This window comes from Chrysochloris asiatica, unplaced genomic scaffold (genome assembly GCF_000296735.1).
Source record: "Chrysochloris asiatica unplaced genomic scaffold, ChrAsi1.0 scaffold00180, whole genome shotgun sequence".
Classification (NCBI taxonomy): Eukaryota; Metazoa; Chordata; class Mammalia; order Afrosoricida; family Chrysochloridae; genus Chrysochloris; species Chrysochloris asiatica.
Window position 1 is genome coordinate 731,953 of NW_006408698.1, and position 20,296 is coordinate 752,248.

At 36.5% G+C, this 20,296-nt stretch overlaps 1 pseudogene; it reads left to right on the forward strand.

Annotated features, from left to right (window-relative positions):
* Positions 1 to 2,241: 2,241 nt before the first annotated feature.
* LOC102838776 overlaps positions 2,242 to 20,296 on the forward strand; it is a 34,973-nt pseudogene continuing 16,918 nt past the window's right edge.

Here is a 20,296-nt window from a genome sequence, read left to right on the forward strand (position 1 = left end):
ATACCAAAATCAGTGAAGGACATCAATAAGAAAGTTATAGACTAAAATCTCTCATGAACATAGAAATTAAAATTCTCAACTAAATCTTAGTCAACAGATTTCAACAGCAAATAAAAATAATAATAATACATCATGACCGATTGCGATCCATATCAGGGATGCTAGGATGGTTCAATATTAGAAAAACAGTCAATTTGACTCCTCATATATAAAAAAGGAAAAATACTGCATGATCATATTGATCGACGCAAAAAAAAATGCATTGGACTAAATCCAACATCTATTCACGACAAAAACAATCAACAAAGTAGGATTGAAGGGAAATTCCTCATCATAACTTAGAGCATATATACAATACAACAGCCAACTTCTCTATCAATTATCAGAAACTTAAAACATTCCCCTTGAAAACAGGAACCAGACATGGATGCCCTTTATCACCACTCTTATTCAATATTGTGCTTGAAATATTAGCCAGAGATATAAGGCAAGGTAGGGAAATTAAAGGCATCCAAATTAGCAAAGAACAAGTAAAACTCTCTATTTTCAGATGATAAAATCTTATACATAGAAATCACCAAAGACTCAAGAAAAGTACTACTAGAACTCGTTGGAAGAGTCAGCAAAGTGGCAGAGTACAGGATCAACATACAAAAATCACTTGGATTCCTCTACACTGATAATGACAGTGTGAAAAATAAATTAGAAAAGCAATATAATTTACAAGAGTCAGCCAAATGATAAAATATTTATGGATAAGTCCAATTGGGGGGTGGGGGAAGCTATCCAAAGAAAACACTACTACAAGGGGGAAAAAAAAGTGATTTAAAAAAATGGAAGAACATAGCAGGTTTAACATTGTGAAAATGTTAATACTACCAAAAGTAATCTACAGATGTAATGCAATCCCAATCCAGATTTCAGAGAATTTCACAAACAAACGAAGACAAAATAGATGATTGGGACAGACTAAAATTTAGAAAATTATGATCATCAAAAGATTTCACCAAGAGTAAAAAAGGTTTTCCAATGAATGGAAGAAAAAATATATATATATATTTGCAAAGATGTTTCAGACAAGGGACTAATATCTAAAATGTATTGGAAAATACAACACACCTACAAGAAAAATGCAATAATCCAATTAAAAAATAGGCACAGGACATGAATGGACACTTCACCAAAGAAGACATTTGGGCAGCCAACAAACATATGAAGAAATGTTCATGATCATTTGCAATTAGAGAGATAAAAATCAAAACAACAATGAGATATCATCTCTCACCAAAAATAACTGTGAACTTCAAAATAGCAGTGGACAATAAAAGCTGGTGAGGATGTGGAGAGTTAGGAACCCTCCTGCATTGCTGATGGGGATGTAAAATGGTTCAACAACTGTTAAAAATGGTATGACACTTCCTTAGAAAGTTGAAAATAGAAATTCCTAGTGATCCAGCAATTCCTCTACTTGGTATATATCAACAAGAAATATGAATGAAACCATAACTAGATATATGCACATCAATGTTTGTCACAGCACTATGCACAGTAGCAAAAAGATGGAGAAAGCCTACATGCCCATAAATGGAAGAATGGATAAACAAACTTTGGTATATACATACAATGGAATGCTATGCTACCTTGAAGACTAATAATGAGCCTACAAGCATAGATGAACCTTGAGTACATTATGCTGATAGAAACTAGTCAGTCACAAAAAGGACAAATATTGCATAAGATCATTATTTTATAAAGCTTAATTAAAGAAACCCATACTAAAAGAAAAGAAAAGAAAAAAAAAAAACAACTTTGTTGGTTACATGGGATGGGAGTGAAGGGAATATAGAGCACAAGTTAGGGGATAGTTACCTCAGGTGTTGGGGAAGCTGATTTACAAAGAAGGGGGGGGGAGTTAATACACAAAAAGAGGGAGGAAGGTTGAAGAACAAGGTAGACAGAGGAGCAATTAGGTTTGCATGTGTTAAATGAAATAGCGATAAATAGTGATGTATGCTCAACCTTGGAACAACAGAGCTCTGTGATACAGGGATCAAGACATAGTCTGAATGGGTAAAAAATGGGAAATAATGTTATGTTGCTTGACTGTCTTATGGATATTGTTTTCCCTTTCCTACTATTGTATAATAAACACTTGAGTGGGATAGAAAGGAATATCAGGAAACATAGTTACAGAAAGCCTTTAAGTCCAAATTCAGTCTATAGCTGATTGAAATACCTAAAATGGGTTGTAGATCCTACCCAGTGAAATCGGATCCTCGAACAGTCTTTGAAGTAAGTATATAGGGCTTTAGGTAAAATCCTAAGCCCCATCCAGAAGTTTCTGAGGTGGGACATTTCCACTTGAAGGGACATGCAGACCAGATCAGAGCAGCTAGGGGAACAGAAGACACTTCTTGAAAGAAAGATCAACATTAACAAAATGAAGCAAAACAAAAATGGCAGTATGATTGGCTATTACAAGAACAAGCAAGCTGTTTGCCAGGTAGCCATCATGACAAGCAATCAAGTACCTTCAGGACAAACTAATCTCCAAGACTGAAAACTCAAACTGAACTTGCAAGCAGGCATGAAAGCTTTCTGGCAACTGTGAGTGGAAATGGGGAAATGGCAACAATGGAGACATGGGCTGAGTTTGACCACGTTCCACCAACTCCTATCAACCTTGAGAAGAAAGAAAGAAGAAAAAGAAATAATTGGTCCGAAGTTTTGGAAGGTTTAGGAACTCCTGAGCCCATAGAGGGCTAGAGCTGAGAATGGAGTGTCCAGCTGTTATGAGGTGGAGGGAGATGCACAAGAATGCTCAAACTTGAAGATAGTACCCGTTTGACCTAACTTTGATGGCTTGATGATCAGAACTGGACTAGAGGGAAATAAATAAATAAATAAGAATGACAAAGGAAGCAAGTGTAAATTATTACAATTTGATGAACTTGACATATATTTATGGATGTAGTAGCTCAAAATACTAACTAAGAAAGGAGAAATCTTCACAGTTAGGATCAATTCTATCCCCGGTGTACACACGGTTGAAAGGGACAGGAAACTTAGACACTGGCTACCTAAAATGGCTGTGGGAGGATATGAAGGCAGGACATGGTTAGCTTACAAGTTTTTTTTCCAAGGGAGAACTTAGTTTCAGTGTGTGCGGTGGAAGGTAGAATCCCCACTGAATATTTTTCATCTTGTCAGGATGGGTCTGGTGAAAAGAGATGGAGATAAGATTCTTTTGATTCAATAGTGAATGATTGTTACCATGACTAATTTTGATTGCCACAACTGTGAAGGTAGAGGCTGTATATCAAAAAAGGGGAAGTAGTTGATTTTGCATTCGAGCAAAAGAGGATCTTAAGACCATCAAAAGAGAAGAGCATGAGTAGAATGTGGAACCCTAACCAGAGAAGCAGCGACATCAGAAATGGAAGCAGAGGTAGTGACATGGAGAGATAGAGTAGCTGAGGATTCTAGACTCATGTAAAGAGAAAAATTGTATGTTGGCAGCCAGGAGGCTGGCTTCCAGAATGTGCCTTTTGATTGTTTAAACAGTTATATGTTCCTGTGTGTTGATGTGTATATAAAAAAGAAAGAAAGAAAGAATACAGGGGATTGTAATCATTGCAATGAAACAAAATACAATATGTTGAGTGCTAAACCAATGTTCTACCTTGTAAACTATCAGTCAGTGCATAATATAAGCTTTAAAAAGTGCTTTCATGTCAGCTCCCACTCATAATGCCTCTGTATAGGGTTTCCAAGGAGCAGCTGGTGGGTTTGAACAACCAACCTTACAGTTAGCAGTCCAGTACTTATCCTACAATCCTGAAGCATAGTTGTCTCTTATTGCTTGGGTCCAACATTCTATAATATGTTGCAAATCTTTCTATCTATCTATCCACCTATATTTCTTTACGTACATGTGTGTTTCCACACACATTGTACTTTTGTTCCTCATTTCTAGGCTTTGTATAACTAGATGATGACCTTACACATACATTTAACGATAGATTAATCACGTCAAATGTTCCCAGGACACATTTTTCTGCTACAGTAAGTAATAGAAAAGTCACATGGAAAACAAACTTTTATACTAAGTACTACACAAGTAGCATATAAAGGAATCAGATCAGAAAAAAATTCAAGCACCAGAAAATGAAACATTTGGCGCTCAAGCCCCAAGTCCAAATGAAATAGATGAAGTACAACAACCAATGCAATAAACAGGAATAGATAAAGTATAACATCCAAAACATAACTGCATTCTAGTAATATATATTAAAAACAACATTAGCAGACCCGTGAAGGAAGATGTGATGGCACTTAGATGAAAAAGGAACAAGCAAATGTTTTTAGAACAGAAACAAAGTAAAAGAGAGTCAGGAAACAAAAATAGTAAATCATTGTAATAACAGAATGTACAATTTCTAATAATACTATAGAAAAAAGGAGTTAAGAAGGCAATGATTTTCAGATTTCAATGTAACCTAAGAACATATTCTAATGCTGATCTATAAGATTTAGGAATTAAAAAGAAAAATGAAAAATAAAAACTTTTAACTGCCTAGCAAATATTTGGATTAAATCACATTGGAAATCAGAATTCCCTTGTCCACTCTGCCATTGCACATGTGCTCCCACCTTTTGAAATGTTCTTTTTGCCCATTAAAACTTTATTTTGTATTCGTGGCTAACTTCTGCTCAGTTATGAAAATTCAGCTCTATTTCTTACTTTATTCTCCTAAATCTCATTCTTTGTTCACACATAACACTGTGATACCTACACCAGCATGTATGTCATTTTATTTTATTTTTTTAACAAATTTTTATTGTAAATTGAGTGATGGTTTCCATGAGAGAACATCAGTTTTACATTCTCTGTTTCATTGCAATGGTTACAATCTCCTCCATGCATCATCATTCAAAAGTATTTGCTTTTATGCCCTCTGTAATCATTTAAACAACAAAAGGGCATATTCTTCAAGCCTGCCTCTAGGCTGCCAGCACATAATCTTTCTCTTTATGAGTCTATGACTTCAGCTGCTCTATCTCTCCATGTTCTCATTTTTAACTCCATATCTTGTGTTGCTGCTTCTGTGGTTAGAGTCCCATATCTGCTCATACTGTTCTTCTTTGATGTTCTTAGGGTCCTCTGCTCCTGGACTATAAGATTAACTGCTCTCCACTTTTTGTTACAAAACTTCTACCTTGATAATTGTGACAGTCACAATTAGTCATGATAACTACTCACTATTGAATCATAATAATCTTATACCCAATCATAATAATCTTCTCCTTTCACCAGACTCATCTAGACAAGATGAAAACTATTCAATGGGGATTCTACCTTCCTCCAAACACTCTAAATCTAAACTCCCTCATGAAAACTTGTAAGCCAGTCACTTCATATCTTTATAGCTCCCCCATTTTAGGCAGGCAATGTCTAAATTGTGCATCCATATTAACTCTGTATACAGAGGGGATAGGATTTATACTTGATATGAAGACTCCTTCCCTCTCAGTTGGTATTTTGAGCTATTACATCCATAAGTATAGGTCAAGTTTATCAGCTCGTAGAAATTTACATCAGTTTCCTTTATCAAAATTTGTTTGCTTGTTTTTTTCTAATTTTTCTTGGGTTGATTTTTGATTATCAAGCCATGAAGGCGAGGTCAAATGGGTACTATCTACAAGTTTGGACATTCTTGTACATCTCACCTCATTTCATATCAGATGAATGCTTCACTCTCAGTTCTATCCCTCTGTGACTATGTCATTCTCCAAGGGCTCAGGAGTCCCCAGGTCTGACCACACTTAGGACCAATCTGCCCTTCCTCTTATCTCTCTCATCTCCAGGTCAGTGGGAGTCTATGGAACATAAGAGAACTTAGCTCATATATTCATTGTTACATTTCCCTTTCTTGCACTCACCAATTGACCAACTTGGTCACCAGCAAATCTTACATGCCTGTGTAAGTAATCCATGCAAATTTCAGTCTTGGAGTGGAGTTTGTCCTGAAGAGACTTGATTGCTTGCCTTGATGGCTTCCTGGTAAACAACTTGCTTACATGCTTGTTCTTGTAGTAGCCAATCAGACTATACAATCACATTTTAAATTATCTATTTTTTTAATCGAAATCCTTCACTAAGTTATGAAAAGATCTGTTATAGTTCTTGGGAAAAAATAAGTTTTCTGGATAATTTTAAAACTTTGTGGTACATATGTATTTTATTATTATTATTATTTTACTTTTTATTGTGAACTGAGTGATCGTTTATATGGGAGAATATTGGCTTTACAATCTCCTTCATGCATCATCATTCAACCATATTTGCTTCCATTCCCTCTTTTATTTGGGGGGGGGGTGAGGGAGAATGATGCACCCCAAAATACTCAGGAATATATAATAATTTAAACAACCAATTGGCACATTCTGCTAGGCTGCCTCCTGGCCACCAGCACCCAGACCCTCTCTTTCCATGAGTCCAAAGTCCTCAGCAGCTCCCTATTATCCAGATCCTCATCTCTGCCTCCATCTCTGGTGTGGCTGCTTCTCTGGATAGGGCCACGCATTCTGTTTGTGCTGTACTCCCTTGATGGTCCTAGGGTCCTCTGTTTCTGGACTGTAAGATTAACTACTTATGGGAAACATTTTTGTTTCTTTGATGAAGTTCATGTTCAAATAAAGGGTAAGTGAGGCAGAGCAAATATATAGAGGAATAATAATAAGAAAGAAAAAAAAAACAATTAAGAAATTAATTCCAGTACAACTTAAAATGAAAACTTCTAGGGTTTCAATTGCCTACACAATTGTTGCTCTTGTCAGGTGCCATGGAGTCGGAACCAACTCATAGTGACCCCATGCACAGCAGAAAGAATCAGTGTCCGATCCTGGGCCAACCTCACTACCACTGCCATACTTGAGTCCATAAATACTGCCACCTGGCAAATCCATCTCGTTGGAGGTCTTCCTCTTTTTCTCCGACGCTCCATCTTACCAACCATGACATCCTTCTCCAGTGACTGTTCCCTCCTGACAATATGTCCAAAGTATGATGTTGGAAGCCAGCTCTGACACTCTTATTTGGGGGTCCTAGAAGGAGGTATGACGTCGGCAAAGAATGAAGCTCACAGAATCGATGGATCTTGTTAGATGGTGAATCTTTTCCTCTCATATTTTATTACTCCTCTCACCTCTACATTTTATTTCTCCTCTCTTCTCTACATTTTATTTTTCCTCTTACCTATTTCAGATTCTCAAGCAGCTTTTATACTACTCTATACCATCAATCTATTAATCATTCTTTTCAAAGGAATGGTCTAAATCATACATATTAATCATTTCAATACAGAGCATCAAGAATATAAAAATTTTCCTTGTACACCTTTACATAGTTAGGCAATATCTGATTTCTGTAAGCAAACCTCATTGCTCTAAAAATGTCACGTTAACCTTAAAACACAACTCCAAATCTCAACTCCTATTTCTACCCTCACTTATAATTTTCTATAGATTCATTAATCACAACATGTACCTAGATATTATTTGCTATGGTAACTGACAACACAATTGTTTCTCATGATTGATAAAACAAGAAATACAAGAAGCATAAAAAAGTTTTGTAGCCAAGAAGAAACAGAACAACTTCCTTATACCAAAAACTTCTCCATACAAAACATCTAGTTAAATTTCTGCTTATGATCCAATACTATTCCCTCAGCCCTCAAATGAATTTTTGCTAATTTTCTAAATGCCTTAATGCCCCTGAAAGAAACTACACAGAATGTTGAATGTAATCTTGAACTTGAGCTGGCAAAAACATTAGCTGGTTTTTCCTAGTGGTGAAACTTATTGTTAGTTTGAGAAGCATTCTTTAGGACTACACATGATTGAATATGGTGTGAATGTGCAAGTTTTAAATCTCTAGTATATTTCTTACTAAGATTCTACTGAAAACTTTTATTATAAAATCAAGAAAATTAAAAATAAGCTGATTAAAACAAAGAGACAGAGACAGCAGAGTCCTCACATGAGATCTCGCCTGGGGCCCCATGCCACAAAGGGGGGACCCATTGGAGCCCTTCATGTTTAGGGTCCTCCGCATGGCCTCTGCCAGTATGAAAGATGAAGTTTAGCCATCTTGGCCTCCAAGGAGCACTCTGGCTGCACTTCTTCCAAAATAGATCTATTGGTTCTTTTGGCAGCCCATGGCACTTTCAATATTCTCCTCCAACACCACAACTCAAAGGCATCAATTCTTCTGCGATCTTCCTTATTCACTGTTCAGCTTTCACATCCATATGAGGTTATTGAAAATACCATGGTTTAGGTCAGGTGCACTTAGTCCTCAAGTGGACATCTAAGCCTAGACAATATAACCTGATAAATTGCTAACATTATGGGTTAAATGCATTTTTTGTACCAAACAATAACTCAGAAATTGCAGGTTTACTTTGATATATGACTTAATTATAAATGCAAATTATTCTGTGTTTAGCTATACAAGTGGGTGAAAATTTTGATCATGTTATTGTGTTTTTTTTTTTTAATTTTTATTGTGTATTTAGTGATAGTTAACATGGGAGGACATCGGTTTTACACTCACAATTTCATTGCAATGAATACAATCTCCTCTGTGCAGCATCATTCAACAGTATTTGCCTCTATTCCCTCAAGTTTTTTTGTTTGTTTGTTTATTTGTTTTTTTGGAGGGCGGGATGTACAGAAAAATACTCAAGAATATAAAATAATTTAAACAACAAAAGGGCACATTCTGCATGTTTGCCTCCTGGCTGACAGCACTCAGTATTTCTGTTTCCATGAGTCTAGAGTCCTCAGTTGCTCTATCTCCATATCCTCATGTCTGCCTCAATTTCTGGTGTAACTGCTTTTCTGTATGTTGTTGTTGTTAAGTGCCGTAGAGTCGGTTCCGACCCATAGCAACCCTGTACAGGGTTTCCGAGGGTGTAAATATTTACGGGAGTAGAAAGCCTCATCTTTCTCCAGCGGAGCGGATGGTAGTTTCCAACCAGCCTTAAGGTTCGCAGCCCAATTCATAACCACTACGCTACCAGAGCTCACATTATGCTCTTACTCTTCTCCCTTGTTGGTTTCAAGGGACTATTTGTAAGATAGCTCCTAGACTGTAAGATCAACTATTCCTCCTTTTTTATTACTAAACTCCTGAATTTATAGTTATGACAGTTGCAATTAATCATGATGACAGTACTCAGTATTGAATCATAATAATCTTATTTCCATCTCTTTTCACCAGACCCGTCTAGACAAGATGAAAACTATTCAGTGGGGAATCTATCTTCCACTTCACACTCTTAAACTAAACTCCCCCTTTAAAAACTTTTAATCCAGTCACTCCATGCCTTTATCAACCCCTCATTTTAGGTAGCAAATGTGTAAGGTGCCTCTCCCTATCAAACCTGTATACAGAGGGAATAAGATTGATACGTGATGTGAAGACTCCTTCCTTCTCAGTTGGTATTTGAGCTACTACATCCATAAGTAAAAGTCATACTCATCAAATTTTAGCAATTTACACTTGTTTCCTTAATAAAAAATGGTTGTTGTCTTTTTAAAAAATCATCCTCTAGCTGAGTTCTGATCATGAAACCATAGAGGCTAGATCAAAGGGGTACTATGCAAGTTTGGGGGTTATTGTGTGTCACTCTTTACTCTATATCAGATGAATGATTCACTCTCAGCTCTAGCCCTCTGTGGCTATGTCCTTGTCCATGGACTCAGGAGTCCCCAGGTCTCACCATACTTTGCACCAGAGAGCCCATCCTCATCTCTCTCTCACTTCCAGGTCAATGAGTCGAACTATACAACACGGTCGAACAGAGCCCATTTGTTCATTGCTGCCTTTCCACCACTCCACTCACCAGTAGAGCAATGTGGTTGTCAGCAAGCTTACAGGCCTCTTCATGTGCTTCTTTTGAGTTTCAGTCTTGAAGTGCTGTTTGTCCTGAAGGATCTTTATTGCTTCTCTTGATGGATCCTGGCGAACAACTTGCTTGCCAATCAGACTGCCATTTTTGGTTTTGATTTTTCCTGCTAGTCTTTCTTTCAGGAAGAATCTCCTGTTGCTGTAACTGATCCAGGCTGGTTTTCTTGTCCTTTCAAGTGGGAGTGTCTCACCTCAGAATGTTCTGGATTCCACTGAAGGTCTATACACTACAAGGCACCGCAAGAAGCACATTTTATTTTGAAAGTTCTAGAACTCCTTTTAGGTATTCCAATTAGGTATAGGCTAAAGATGGGCTTACACACTTTCTGGAATGATGTTTCCAATATTCCTTTCTAGGCCCATCAATTTTCTATTTTACAATAGTAGGTAAGAGAAACAAGTATTCATAAGACAGTCAAGCATCTTAACAACGTTTCTGAGGAGTAGTTAGCAGTCCAGTACTTATCCTATAGTTCCACAGCAATTCTCTGTTATAATTTGATAATGACACTTTTATCAAATGGAAGTATTGGGCTCAACATATCAGAAAGAGGTGACAAGCCTTTATTTGTAGCTCTTCCACATAAGTCAATGAAGAACCCAAAACTTATATTACTTGTCTTTCAGTTTTTGAAAATATGAATTTGTCATCTCAGGATTCCCAGTCAAGCAACCATTGAGTTTTAATAACTGGTATAACATTTTAGGAATACTGGTGTGGTGCTGTGGGTTAATACACCAGACTGCAAAGCTGTTTGAACTGCAAGGTCAGCGGTTCAAGCTCACCAGCTGCTCCCTGGAAACCCTATACAGGGTCGCTATGGGTTGGAATCGACTCAATGGCACTTGACAACAACAACATAATGGTTTATGTAGCAAAAAGGGAAATATTAAAATTTTAAAACATTTTCTTCCCTTTTACAATGTATTCAAATAGCCATGCTAATTTGTAGTCAAACCATATGTATGAGACAAATAGTGCCTCTTTGTAAACAGTCTAGGGTATTTTTATAAAATGCTGCATAGGGATTTTGCTCCATGACAGCCATTAATATTAATATAAGTCACACAGCTAAATCCCTGTGCACTACTCTGAAATGTACTACACTGTATGTAATTGGAAACAATTTCCTCTAAATCAGCCTCCTTTCTAGAACCCTGCTGCTAGTGACAGAAGCATCCACAATTGCCAGCACATTATCAATGCTGTTTTGTGAGCAGCACCTACTGGACAGACAAATACTTGTCTCCTTCACTGAAATATTTTCACTTTGGGAGATATTTCTACCAGTTTCCATCTTATCTTGCCATTTTTCACTTATATAGTTAGCAATAACTCTCCTTAACATCAGTTCCAAAGGAAGTTTATTAGATAGAATAAGTTACTAGACAGTGTAGTATGCATTCTGTCCTGAAAGAAATGGGGACAAAGGAAAAACATATACTCAGTCACTCTCCAATGATTTAGTAAAAAAAAAACAAAAAGAAAAACATTTGTTAGCCTATCAGCAAAAGGAGTAAAATATCTTATATCTATCTTTACATCCTCTTTATTCCTGACTCTTTGAATATGCTCTTTGACTGAAGGACTTGGAGATATTGATTTTGACCCAAGAGATGTTGAAATAGGAAGAAAAAAGAAGAAATTGCCACTTGATGTTAGAACAAATTAGTGTAAAATGTTGGTTTTTGTTTTGTCTTCCCACTTGAAACACAAACAGCTCAAAAAGAAGCCATTTCATTACTGGGAATTCCAAATACCCAGAAAGGGTTCAGAGAAAGCACTTAGTATTTATAGTACAGACTTTCTTGTAAATGGGCCATGCAAGGACTTGTAAAAATAACTTTCTTAAACTGACTACCTTCTTTGTAGTTATTTCAACAGGAATTTTAATTTTATAAATAAGTTCAGTAGGAGGAACAAGAGAGTTCTACTGGGATTTTAGAAGTATTTGTATAATATTTTGTATATTAATTTATCCTTTTTTTTCCTTAATTAGTTCTAGCATTATTCAAATCTGACAATGATGAATTTCACTTGAATCCTGTGATACTGAAAATGAACAATAGTTAAATAAACTTCTTTCACCTTTGTGTTTAGAAATATGTTTTTTGCATGTAAATACCAAGAAACTACGAAGTTTTCAAGCCTGGTGTGGCACTGTATTATAAGCACTAGACTGAAAGTTTGGTGTGAACCACAACGTCAGAACTTTAAACTATTCAACCACTCCTTAGAAGCTGTATATAGGGACACTGTGAGTCAGAAATGACACGAAAACAATTAACGGCAACAACAACCAAATATTATAACGAAATCTGCATAGACCTGGAGTTAGAAAACCAAAAGTGAAGAATTCACTCTGGATTTGTCAAGCTGAAAGAACTGAAGAAAAAAATCAAGTATCGACTTGAAATATTGAAGGCCTTTATGGGCGGCAAAATATTGAATGATGCAAAAAACATCAAAAGAAGATGGAATGAATACAGAGTTGTAGTAATAATAATAATAATTTAAAAATTTGGTTGATGTTTAACCATTTTAAGAAGCAGCATATGACCAATAATCTATTGTATTGAAAGAAGAACTTCAAACTGCATTGAAGACAAGGTGAAAAACAAGGCTCCAGGAATTGATAGAAGGTAAATTGAAATATTTCATCAAATGGATGCAGTGATAGAGGTGCTCAGTTGCCTTTACAAAGTAATTTGGAAGACAGTTACTTGGCCAGCTAATTGGAGAAGACTAATATTTTTCCCCATTCCAAAGAAAGGTAACTAAAAGGAAACTGAAAATCATAAAACAATATCATTAGTATCACATGTTAGTAAAATTTTGCTGAAGATTATTAAAAAAAACATTTGTTGCAGTAATTCAACAGAGAGCTACCAGAAATTGAAACAGAATTTAGAAGAGTCTATATAAATCACAGTAAATAACTGCTAACATCAAATGGATCTTGGATAAAAAAGAATACCAGAAAGATGTTTACTTTTATTGACTATGCAAATATATTGGACTGTGTTGTTATGTGCCATTTTGTCAGTTCCTGACTTACAGAAACCCTGTATAGGATTTCCAAGAAGAGTTTGTTAGGTAAGAAACACTGACCTTCTATTTCACAGTCCAATGTTTATCTTACTGCATCACATCAGGTTTCCATTCAGTTCATAACAAATTATGAATAACATTGCAAAGAAGGTCTATTCCAGAACACTTAATTGTGCTCATTAGGAAACTGTACATTGGTCAACAACAGCCCTTCAAACTGAACTGAATAGGTTAAAATCAATAAATATGTAAGTCAGTGTTGTGTCATGATACTTATTCAAATGAAACCCTGAGAAGATAACCCCAAAAGCTGGAACATATAAGAAGAACCCAGCATTAGGAAAGGAGCAAGACTTATTAAAGACCTGCAACATGCCAATGTTATAACCTTGCTTTCTAGAAGTAAGGAGAACTTAAAATACTGATGAAGATCAAAACCTATAGCCTTCTATATGGACTGCATATCAATGTAAATAAAACAATTATACTGACAAATAGACCAATAGATAATATCATGATGGGAGGCAAAGCTTGATGACAGATCAGGGAGAAGTGCAGTAAGGATCTCCATCACCAATAATAAAGAATACCAGACAAAGCAGGTTCAGGGGACTGTCCCAGAACTCGGAATTACATATAAAGGAATATTTGGCAAGTTTGAAGGCTTATAATCAGTGGAATTTTTTGCAGAAGCAAGAAACTGGTGTTTTATGATTGACCTGCCTCAGTGGCTACCAGACTGGCTATCTTGAGTAAGACAGAATGGGGAGAGGGTAACAGCCACCACAGACTCCTAGCCCACCATCAGAAACTAAGGTGTGGGCATTATTTCTCTCTCTCTCTTTTTTTTTTCTTCTCTGTTCATTGGTCTTCTACCATCTGAATACCTCCATTCTGGTGAATAGAGGGAGTACCTGAGCAAGTGGACACACCCCTCACCCTCAGAGAGTTCTATTACACATGCACAGAGATCTGCTCAGAATTTAAGGGGAAAAGGTTCTGTTTAAAATCAAACATCAGCTCAAAACGGTCACAGCTAGCCCTGAATTGTTAATCACAAGGAAAAGATCTGCACGGGGGTTGTGGAGCAGGATAGAGACAGGCTAAAAAGAAAGCAGACTGAAAATTAAATCCTAAGTTACATCATAATGACTAACAGTGGCATCTGGAAATTTCTCAGATGGCCTTGAAGGCAAGAAGCCAAGAAAGGGATATTAAAGTCATACTCATATTTTGCTACAGATTTTTTTTTTTCTCTTCTCTGTTTTCTGCCATTATAGACTATAGTATCCAATCTGTCTTTTTTTTTCTGTTGCTGTTTTGTTTATGATCTCCTTTTTACCTTAAGGGGACTCTTTCTCCCCCAACATTATACAAAAAGAGACATAAATTGCGGTCATATAGTCAAGCTGCAAGCACACCCTACAAAATTCCACCATCTAAGCAAGAATCAATACTAGTTACCATACTCCAGATAGGCAGCCAACAACTACTACATTTACTTTGAATTGAGTAATAAGAAGAGTGAAAAGGGAAGCCCATTTCTTGATCACATCTACCTGGAGGCAATCAAAAAGAATAATAAAACATCAACATACACTCATCTAATTATTAAGGTCACAGCTAACAACTGGAGATGCCCAAGAAGCAGATGACCATATTAGCACATGTCCAAAAACTAGATTAAATGACTGAGACAAATGAGCAGGAAATAGACTTAGACATCACATTGGAAGGAGGGCAGGCTTTGCAAATGCCTGAGAAAGAATTCAGAAAAATTATAATGAAATGTGTCCAAACACTTTACAGAGGGTTTGAGAAATATAAGGAAGAAGTCAGGAAAGTGCTATAGGAACAATCAAATAAGAAAGATACAAAATTGGAAATAATTCAAAACCTGCAAAAAGAGGTCTAAATGATTAATAATAGAATATCAGAAATGGACAATACAGTGAAATGGCAAAGGAGTAGAATTGAAGAGATGGAAGTCATAACTAACAATCTGGATGACAAATCTCTCAATACTGCTAAGATAGAAGAGCAAGCAGAAAAAATGATTAAAACAATCTGAAGAATATCTAAAATTCATGTTAGACACCATGAAGAGAATTAACTTAATAATTATTGGCCTTCTGGAACAGAAAGAATCACAAAATCCCACAGAAAAGATAGTTGAAGAGCTGCTGTAAGAAAATATTCCTAACATCCTGAAAAACAAAAAGATAAGCATTCAAGAATCTCAAAGAATCCCAGGAAGGATAGACCCCAAAGCAAAATAACCAATACACATAATAATCAAACTTTTCAAAATCAAACAAAATGAAAGAATCCTGAAAGCTGCTAGGGAAAAGAAAAGTGTTACATACAAAGGCAAACAAATTAGATTAAGCTTGGTTTTCTCAGCAGAAACCATGCAGGCAAGAAGGCAATGGGGAAACATATATAAAACCTTGAAAGATAGAAAGGAAAAACCTGCCAACCAAGAATCATCTACCCAGAAAAGCTGTCAATCAAATACAATGGTGCAATAAAAACATTCTAGGATGAACAGAAACTAAGGGATTTTTTGTTTCAAGGCCAATCTTGCACTGCAAAACATCCTCAAATGAGTTCTTCTGACTGAGAACTAACAAGAACAGACCGAAATAAAAGGTGGCAGCATCACATGGAACTCAGTTGACAATTGGAAGAGTGCAGAACAGAACAAAACTATAAGAACAAATCCAGAGGTTCTATGATCAAAACAATTGCAATGTGGAAGAAGCTAAAAACATAGCAAAAGGACTTCTAGTTTGGGGGTAGGGGAAGTGGAGAAAACCAGTAGAGACTCCTCGGCAGAGGCTCAGAAAACCTAAGAAAAAATGCTTAGCTGGGACAGTACTGAAGCTTTAAATTTAATATAAAACAAGGAGGGAAATCTTTGGGTGCCCAACAAAGGAGAAATCTGATGGGATAGAAGATACACGATTTCTAAATCAATCGAGACGCTGCCTTGAGCCAACAGGCCTAGTGAAGATCAGAGCGTGGGACCATAGCCGGTGGCTACAGCAGGAAAACCACCTAGCAACTTATGGATTTTTTTTTTTTTTTTTTACTGTTTTCCCCGCCTCTCCTGTGCCCTCCCCTGCCATACATTCTCTTCCCAGCCCAGGTGTCTTTGTGCAGGTGGGAGCACACCCCCAAAAGTGTCCAGTGTTGTTCTCAAAGGGTACAATTTTCCTGTGGTGCAAAGGGAAGTATCAGATCCAGAGGCTAATCCTTCAGCAGCTTCATAAGATGACTGACTCTGGGATTTATCCCTGAAGTTGACTCTCTTACCTGGATGGGAACTTTTATCCCTGTCTTGTATAACAAGAGACAGCAGGTCTGGCCATTCAGCCAAGCTGTACTTGAACCATGAAAAAGCCCAACATAAAAGGCAAGAGCCAACACTAAATACTATATACAAGGACACAGTCATTGTGAGAAGAATGCTGTGCATATGCAGATATCTAATTGATCCTCAGAGAAAAAAATAGGAACAATCTTTCTTCCATTAATTTCTCAATCTCTGTCTGCACACCTCCACAGCAATGACTAGAGGGGGGACCTGAGCAAGAGGACACCTCCACCCATCATTGGAGGTTTCTACTGACCTGCAGAGCAAAGGCTACTGGAATTGTCAGTTATGTTTTGTTTTTGTTTGTTAGTTTTTGTTTTTGCTTTTATTTTATTTCTGTTTTTGGTCTTTTAGATCTTACTATTTTTCCAGGGGGTAGGAGCTTTCTCTCCCTATATTACCCAAGAAGACACAGAAATCCTGGTCATATAGCCAAGCTATAAGCATACCTTATAATATCCCACCATCTGGACAAGAGACAATACCAGCTTCTACACATTACATAGATAGACAACTGCTGCTAAGACTGGTTGCAGTTGAGTAATAAGAGATGGGAAAAGGGAAGCCTATCTCTAGATCACATCCACCAGGAGACACTCAGTAAGCTTAACAATGCAACAACTTACATTCATTTAATCATTGAAAACATATCTAACTATTAAAAATGTCCAAAAAACATCAAAAGGTCTCTGCATATGTCCTGAAACAGAACAGATAAACTGAGAAAAATGTTCTGGAGTAAGGCATAGACTTCCCATTAGAAGAAGAACAGGCTTTGGAACTGCCTGAAAAGGAATTCAGGAGACTAGTAATGAGACACATCCAAATGCCCCACAGAGGGATGGCATAAAATAAGGAATAAGTCAGGGAAATGCTACAGGAGCAATCAAATAAGATAGATATAGCATTGGAAGCAATTCAAAACCTGAAAAAAGAGATCCAAAAGATTAGAAATAATATATCAAAAATGGACAATAAACTAAAAGGGCAAAGGAATAAAAATGAAAAGATAGATGGAAGCTAGAACCATCGAGCTGGAAGACAAATCTCTCAATATTGTTCAAATAACAGAGCAAGCAGAAAAAAAGATTTAAAAAAAAATCTGAAAAGAGTCAAAGATGCATGTTTGATAACATGAAGAGAAGTAACTTAAGAATTATTGGCTTTGCAGAACAGCAAGAATCACAGAATTCCATAGAGGAGATAGTTGAAGAGTAGCTAGAAGAAAATTTCCCAAGCATTTTGATGGATAAGAAAAAAAGCATTTAAGAAGCTGAGCGAACCCCAGGAAAGGTATACCACAAATGAATATCACCAAGATATATCATAATCAAGCTCTCGAAAATCACATACAAAGAAAGAACCCTAAAAGCAGCTACAAAATGAAAAATGATATTACGAAGGCAAGAAAATAAGATTAAGCTCTGATGTCTGAACAGAAACCTTGCAGGAAAAAAGGCAATGGGGATACAGATATAAAACCATAAGGGGGGGGGGGAGGGTTAACAGTCAACCAAGAATTTTTTTCCCATCAAAGCTGTAAATAAAATATGACGGTGCAATCAAAATATTCCAACATAAACAGAAGCAAAGAGACTTTGTAATTTGTCAAAGACAACTCGGTGCTTCAAACGTTCCTAAAGGAAGTTCTTTGGATTGAAAATCAGTAAGAAAAGGCAACAACCAGGGATTGACAGACTTGGCAACACAAGCTGGAACAGAGATCCAGGTGGTACAGATGTCAGATAGATTACAGGATAAAATAGACTGTCTTAAAAGGAGGGAAAAGTTAATGGAATATAATGTAACCTCATAGAAAATTTATATTTCACAACATACCAAGAAAACAAATCTCCAAGAAGAATATGGAAACATTAAAACAATGAAGAAACTGACAAGAAAGAACACAAAAAATATAAACTCAGCATAGGAAGACATGAAGATCAAATAAACCAGCAGTACCACAAAAAGAAAAAAACATAATGACAGCAATGAATGCATACCTACCAATAATTACCCTGATTGTAAACAGATTAATTATACCAATTATGAGATGGAGAGTGGCAGAATGGGTAAGAAAACAGTATCCTTCAATATGCTGTCTACAAGAGGCACACCTTACACACAAAGACAAAAACCGACTAAAAGTAAAAGGATGGAAAAAATATATACCAAGCTAATCGAAATAAAAATTGAGCATGAGTGGCAGTAATAACCTCTGATAATATAAACTTTAAGGCAAAACCCAGCATAATAGATAAAGTTGGACATTTTCTCATGATTAAAGGACAATTGAACAAGATGACATAACCATAATAAATACTTATGCTTCCAATGAAAAAGCTCCAAAATAAATAAAGCAAACTCTAATGCATTTGAAGTGAGAAATACACAAATCGACAATAATAATGGGTGATTTTAAAACACCACTTTTGAAACCGGATATATCAGAAAGAAACTCGACAAAGAAACATAGACACTAAACAACACAATCAGCAAACTAGACCACATAGATGTGTACAGAGCATTCAACACAACAACTGCACAATACACTTTCTTTTCCAGTGCCCATGTAACATTCTCCAGAATAGACTATGTGTTAGGCTACAAAACAAGCAGCCATAAATTTACAAACATAAAAACACTACAAAGTATCTTCTCAGACCACAGTTCTATAAAATCATAAATCAACAATAGGTATACCAAAGAAATAAAGTTGAATACATGAAAACTAAATAACACCCCTCAGAAGAGTGACTGGATCCTAGAAAAGTGAGAACTAAAACACAACATACCATAGTCTTTGGGACGCGGCAATAGCAGTCTTGAAAGAACAGTTCATTGCAGTAAATGCACACATCAAAAAATAAGAAAGAACTATAATCAGTACATTAATACAACATCTAGCAATTAGAAAAAGACCAACAATGTAAACCAACAGTAAATGTTCTTCTTGTTGTTAGGTGCCATTGAGTTGGTACCGACTCATAGCGACCCTATGTACAACAGAACGAAACACTGCCCAATCCTAGGCCAACCTCACAATTGTTACCTCACTTCAGCCCACTGATATTTCCACTTTCCCAATTAATCTTGCTAGGGTCCTCATCTTTTTCTCAGAACCTCCACCTTACCAAACATGATATCCTTCTCCAGCAACTGGTATTTCCTGACAATATATCCAAAGTATGAGAGACGAAGTTTGGCCATCCTGGCCTCCAAGGATTACTCTGGCTGCACTTCTTCCAAAACACATCTGATTGTTCTTTTGGCAGCCCATGACACTTAATATTCTCTCCTCCAACCCCACAAGTCAAAAACATCAATTCTACTACAGTCTTCCTTATTCAATGCCCAGCTTTCACAAGCATATGAGTTTATTGAAAATACCATGGCTTGGATCAGGTGCACCTTAGTCTTCAAGTTGACATCTTTGCTCTTCAACACTTTAAAATGGTCTTGTGCAGCAGATTTTCTTATTGCAATATGTCATCTGATTTCGTGACTGCTGCTTCCATGAGTGTTGATCTAAGAAGAACAAAGTCTTTCACAACTTCAATCTTTTCTCCGTTGATAAGAATGTTGTTTATTGGTCCAGTGGTGATGATTTTTGTTTTCTTTACATTGAGATGCAAACCATACTAAAGACTGTGCTTTTTGATCTTCATCAGTAAAAATTTTAAGACCTCTTCACTTTCAGCAAGTAACGTTGTATCATCTGCATATCGCAGGTTGTTAATGAGTCTTCATCCAATCCTAATGTCACGGTTTTCTTTATATAACCCAGCTTCTTGGATTACTTACTAAGCATACAGGTTGAATGTTGTTGTTGTTGTTGTTGTCAGGTGCCATCTAGTCGGAACTGACTCATAGTGACCCCATGCAC